Source organism: Phyllobates terribilis, unplaced genomic scaffold (genome assembly GCF_046119375.1).
Source record: "Phyllobates terribilis strain yellow unplaced genomic scaffold, ASM4611937v1 Scaffold_12__6_contigs__length_324123572, whole genome shotgun sequence".
Lineage (NCBI taxonomy): Eukaryota > Metazoa > Chordata > Amphibia > Anura > Dendrobatidae > Phyllobates > Phyllobates terribilis.
Window position 1 is genome coordinate 255,267,437 of NW_027362772.1, and position 6,000 is coordinate 255,273,436.

The window sequence follows — 6,000 nt, forward strand, 5'->3', positions numbered from 1 at the left end:
TAAGGTAGAAAAAAAAGTTTAGAAGACTCTGGGGGACTTGGAAATACCTGTTATGTATTGGAAAACATGATGTGTGCCTTTCTGGACTTGGCGATGATGACATGGCGGTTGGAGAGGTGAAGTCCTCAGCATGACATGATTATCTTAATGACCACGACTGACATTTCCTAGCAAAAACACACTTACAAACAGTAGCTTATTCCCCTCTCTCACCCCCAGGCTCACCCTGTGTGTGGCTGACTCTAAGAGGTGCTGTCAGCAAAATCCTTCATGTTACAAAGATCTCACTTATTTAGCTCACATAGGATTTTGTTGCCCAGTGGTCTAAACTTAGTAGTAAGACGTGAAGCAGAGATATCGTGCCCAGATTAGTAGTATTTTCCAGCATGAAAGAGAATTCCCCAAGTTCTGGAACCTTTTCCAGCTGCAGTTGACATCTTTATTGACTATCTTGGATTCAGTTCTCTGTTGCGCAGGTCCATTGCAGTCTATGGGATGGGGGGATTTACCAAGACTGGTGTTCCATTGTTCCAAAGGCCAGACTAGAATCAGAAGTCTGCCTGAGTAAGATGCACCAAATTTAGAAAATATGATGCATCTTTTGGGCTGTCCGTGTGACAAAAAATTAAATAGCTGGCTTACAGTGGGTACGGAAAGTAATCAGACCCCTTTAAATGTTTCACTCTTTGTTTCATTGCAGCCATTTGGTAAATTCTAAAAAGTTAATTTTTTTCTCATTAAAGTACACTCTGCACCCCATCTTGACTGAAAAAAAAACAGAAATGTAGAAATTTTTGAAAATTTAGTTAAAAAGAAAAGCTGAAATATCACATGGTCATAAGTAGTGTTGAGCATTCCGATACTGAAATATCGGGTATCGGCCGATATTCACTGTATCGGAATTCCGATACTTAATTCCGATACTTTTATAATATCGAATACCGGAATCGGAAGTTCCCATAATGCCTGCGCTCTGCAGTGTCTGTGAAGGATGACAAGCTGGATGGCAGCGCTCAGCTGCGATCCAGCTTGTCATCAGAATGCCATCCCAGCGTGGGAGAATTCTCCTGATTGTTTAAAAGCCGGCGCGCGGTAAAAAGCCGCCGGCTTTTAAACAATCACGCAGCCCCATACTGCTTCCCCGCAGCCTCCCACCCCGATCCTCCGCTCCCCTCGCCACCTCCAATCCCAATCGTAAATTAGGACCGGGCGGGGAGCGCAGCACCAAGGAGCGAAGGACCCGGGCGGGGAAGCCGGCAGTGAAAAGACTTCACCGCCGGCTTTCCCGTTCTGTGCTGCGCTTTCCCGCCGGTTATTTCAAATGAACAGCTGAGGTATCAGGTGATGCCGATCAGCTGTTCATTTGAAGTAGCCGCGGTGCCCTCAGAGGGTTCATGTGAGTTCATGCTTGACTGCATTGCATGAACTCACATGAACTTTCCCACGGCCGCACAGGTCAGCCACTCCTCCCAGACCCGTCATGATTAGTGTGTGCGGGGTGTGTGTGCGGGGTGTGTGTGTGTGCGGGGTGTGTGTGTGCGGGTGTGTGTGCGGGTGTGTGTGCGGGGTGTCTGTGCGTGCAGGCAGACATAGGCCGATGTGACACTACTACTCCCATCGGCCTATGTCTGTCCCCCGTCCACTCCTGCCAGCAGGATCAGCTCGATGGGAGCAGTAGTTCCCATCAGCCTGATCCTGCTATTTAAATTGCCCTACTGTGTCCCCAATAAATTTTAAATACATGTCATTGGTGGCCAGTGGTTACCTAAAAGAAATTAGTTCATACATTACCTGTCCCCGCCGATCGCCACCTAAAATAAAGTAAAAAATAAAAAACTACACCTATACTCACCTAGACACCTAATTCCCCGAAGCCATCGATCTCCTGTAATAAAATATAAAATAATAAACCACAACCTTATCCTTACCCCTCCGTAGCAGTCCACGAGTGTCCCACGAAGATCTCCAGTTCAGAGCAGCCACATAGAATGTGACCGCTCTGAACCGCTGCCGCCGCTAGAATGACGGGGCCGTAAGGGTTCACCGGAGTTCAGGCAGCGCTGCTCCGGTTAGCTCCTTTACGGCACTGCTGTATCGTGAGAAATTCCCACGGTACAGCACTGCCGTAAAGGAGGTCTCCGGAGCTGCGCTGCCTGAATGCACTCCGGTGACCTCAGTCAGTGGCTCCCGCTGCCGGGAGCGGACGTGTTCCCGGCAGCGTGAGCTTACAGCAGCCATGCACAGCTGTCACCATCTCCAGATGTGACAGCTGTGCATGGGAGATCAGCGCAGGAACGTGGACAGGTAACTATTTTTTTTTTAGTAAACTAAGAATTAAATAAAATGGTGTTTTATTTCAAATAAATTATTTTTTTCTGGGTGTAGTGTGTTTTTTCTTTTTAACACTTTGTAGGTTAGTAATGGGGGTGTCATATAGACGGCCATCATTACTAACCTGGGCTTCATGGCAGCTGGCGCTGACATGAACCCCACCACTATTACCCCCTGCCACCGCACCAGGGCAGCGTGGAAGAGCGAGGCTAAGTGCCAGAATTGGCGCATCCTATGGATGCGCCATTTCTGGGGCGGCTGACGGCTGGTGTTTCTAGCCTGGGAGGGGGCCAATATTCATGGCACCCTTCCTGAGCTATTAATATCAGCCCCCAGCTGTCTGCCTAGCCTTTGCTAGCTATTAAAATAGGGGGGACCCCACGTCATTTTTTTTGGGGGGGTCCCCCATTTTAATAGCTAGTAAAGGCTAGGTATTCAGCTGGGGGCTGATATTAGTAGCCTGGGAAGCTCCGTGGGTTTTACCCCCTTCCCAGGCTTCAAACATCTGCCCCAGCCGTCTGCTTAACCTCCGCTAGAGACTAAAATTATGGGGGATCCCACGCCATTTTTTTTTAAAATAAATCCTTTATTTTAACACTAAATGACATTTGAGGACTTAATAAAGATGCAGTCCCTAAATTATTATTTATTTTTTAATAAATTTTTCCCAAAACTTTTGACGTGGGCTTCGCCATATTTTTGTATGCCAGCCAGGTACAGCATCCAGCTTCTATGAACGCGCCATTTTCCGGGGCGGCCGCGGACTGCAATTTTCAGCGGGGGGGGGGGGCAGAAAGCTTGGGCCTCCCTGCGCTGCAGATTCCATCCCCCAGCTGCCTAGTTGTACCTGGCTGGACACAGAAATAGGGAGAAGCTCCACGTTGTTTTTTTTTTAATTATTTCATGAAATTCATGGAATAATTAAGAAAAAAAGGGCTTCCCTATATTGTTGTGTCCGGCTAGGTACAAATAGGCAGCTGGTGGTTGGGGGCAGCCAGTTCCTGCCTGCTGTACCTGGCTGGACACAAATATAGTGTGAAGCCCCACGTCAATTTTTTTTTAATTATTTCAGGAAATTCATGAAATAATTAAAAAAAAATTATGTGGGGCTTCGCCCTATATTTGTGTCCAGCCAGGTACAGCAGGCAGGAACGGGCTGCCCCCAACCACCAGCTGCCTATTTGTACCTAGCCGGACACAACAATATAGGGAAGCCCTTTTTTTCTTAATTATTCCATGAATTTCATGAAATAATTAAAAAAAAAAATGTGTGGCGCTTCGCCCTATTTTTGTGTCCAGCCAGGTACAACTAGGCAGCTGGGGGCTGGAATCTGCAGCGCAGGGAGACCCAAGCTTTCTGGGCCCCACCCGCTGCAAATTGCAGTCCGCAGCCGCCCCGGAAAATGGCGCGTTCATAGAAGCGCCATCTTCTGGCGCTGTACCCAACTCATCCAGGGCCCTGGTGCGGTGGCTCACTGGGTAATAAAGGGGTTAAGGCCAGCTTGGCATTATCAGCTGGCCCTAAGCCCGAAATTCATGGGGTCACGCCAATATTAGACATGACCGCCATGAATTTCTAGTAAAGTATTTAAAAAAAACACAAACACCCAGAAAAAAGTCCTTTAATTGAAATAAAGACACAATTCTTTATTGTTCTAAATTAAACCATACTTACCGCCACGCCCATTCCAGCTGAAGCCAACGATCTCCTGCAATAAAAGTAAAATAATAAAGCAACCTCATCCTTACCTTTCCATGGTTCCCAGGACAGCTTCAGCTCTGCTACATCGAGATGACAGGCTGGACCGCAGCAGAACGCTGCCATCCAGCCTGTCATCCCGCGGACACTGAGAAGCGCAGGCATGCTTGCGCTCCTCAGTGTCTCTCTGTGACGTCATCCAGATGAGCCGAGGTCATGTCCAATGAACTCAGCTCACCTCATGCACGTCACTGACAGCGTGGGAAAATTCTCCTGCACTCAGCGCTTCAGCGTGAGAATTCTCCCACGCTGTCAGTGACGTGCATGAGGTGCGCCGAGTTCATTGGACATGACCTCACCTCATGCACGTCACTGACAGCGTGGGAAAATTCTCACGCTGAAGCGCTGAGTGCAGGAGAATTCTCCCACGCTGTCAGTGACGTACATGAGGTGAGCCGAGTTCATTGTCGGCTCATCTGGATGCCGTCACAGCCAGACACTGAGGAGTGGAAGTATGCCTGCGCTTCTCAGTGTCTGCGGGATGACAGGCTGGATGGCAGCGTTCTGCTGCGGTCCAGCCTGTCATCTCGATGTAGCAGAGCTGGAGCCGTCGTGGGAGCCATGGAAAGGTAAGGATGGGGTTGCTTTATTATTTTTCTTTTATTGCAGGAGATCGTTGGCTTCAGCTGGAATGGGCGTGATGGTAAGTATGGTTTAATTTAGAACAATAAAGAATTGTGTGTTTATTTCAATTAAAGGACTTTTTTCTGGGTGTTTGTGTTTTTTTTAAATACTTTACTAGAAATTCATGGTGGTCATGTCTAATATTGGCGTGACCCCATGAATTTCGGGCTTAGGGCCAGCTGATAATGCCAAGCTGGCCTTAACCCCTTTATTACCCAGTGAGCCACCGCACCAGGGCCCTGGATGAGTTGGGTACAGCGCCAGAAGATGGCGCTTCTATGAACGCGCCATTTTCCGGGGCGGCTGCGGACTGCAATTTGCAGCGGGTGGGGCCCAGAAAGCTTGGGCCTCCCTGCGCTGCAGATTCCAGCCCCCAGCTGCCTAGTTGTACCTGGCTGGACACAAAAATAGGGCGAAGCTCCACGTTTTTTTTTTTTAAATTCATGAAATTCATGGAATAATTAAGAAAAAAAGGGCTTCCCTATATTGTTGTGTCCGGCTAGGTACAAATAGGCAGCTGGTGGTTGGGGGCAGCCCGTTCCTGCCTGCTGTACCTGACTGGACACAAATATAGGGCGAAGCCCCACATCAATTTTTTTAAATTATTTCATGAATTTCCTGAAATGATTTAAAAAAAATTGACGTGGGGCTTCGCACTATATTTGTGTCCAGCCAGGTACAGCAGGCAGGAACGGGCTGCCCCCAACCACCAGCTGCCTATTTGTACCTGGTTGGACACAACAATATAGGGACGCCCTTTTTTTCTTAATTATTTCATGAATTTCATGAAATAATTTAAAAAAAAAAATACGTGAAGCTTCTCCCTATTTTTGTGTCCAGCCAGGTACAACTAGGCAGCTGGGGGATGGAATCTGCAGCGCAGGGAGGCCCAAGCTTTCTGCCCCCCCCCCCCCGCTGAAAATTGCAGTCCGCAGCCACCCCGGAAAATGGCGCGTTCATAGAAGCTGGATGCTGTACCTGGCTGGCATACAAAAATATGGCGAGGCCCACGTCAAAAGTTTTGGGAAAAATTTATTAAAAAATAAATAATAATTTAGGGACTGCATCTTTATTAACTCCTCAAATGTCATTTAGTGTTAAAATAAAGGATTTATTTAAAAAAAAATTGACGTGGGGCTTCGCCCTATATTTGTGTCCAGCCAGGTACAGCAGGCAGGAACAGGCTGCCCCCAACCACCAGCTGCCTATTTGTACCTGGCCGGACACAACAATATAGGGAAGCCCTTTTTTAAAAAAAATATTTCATGAAATAATTTAAAAAAAAT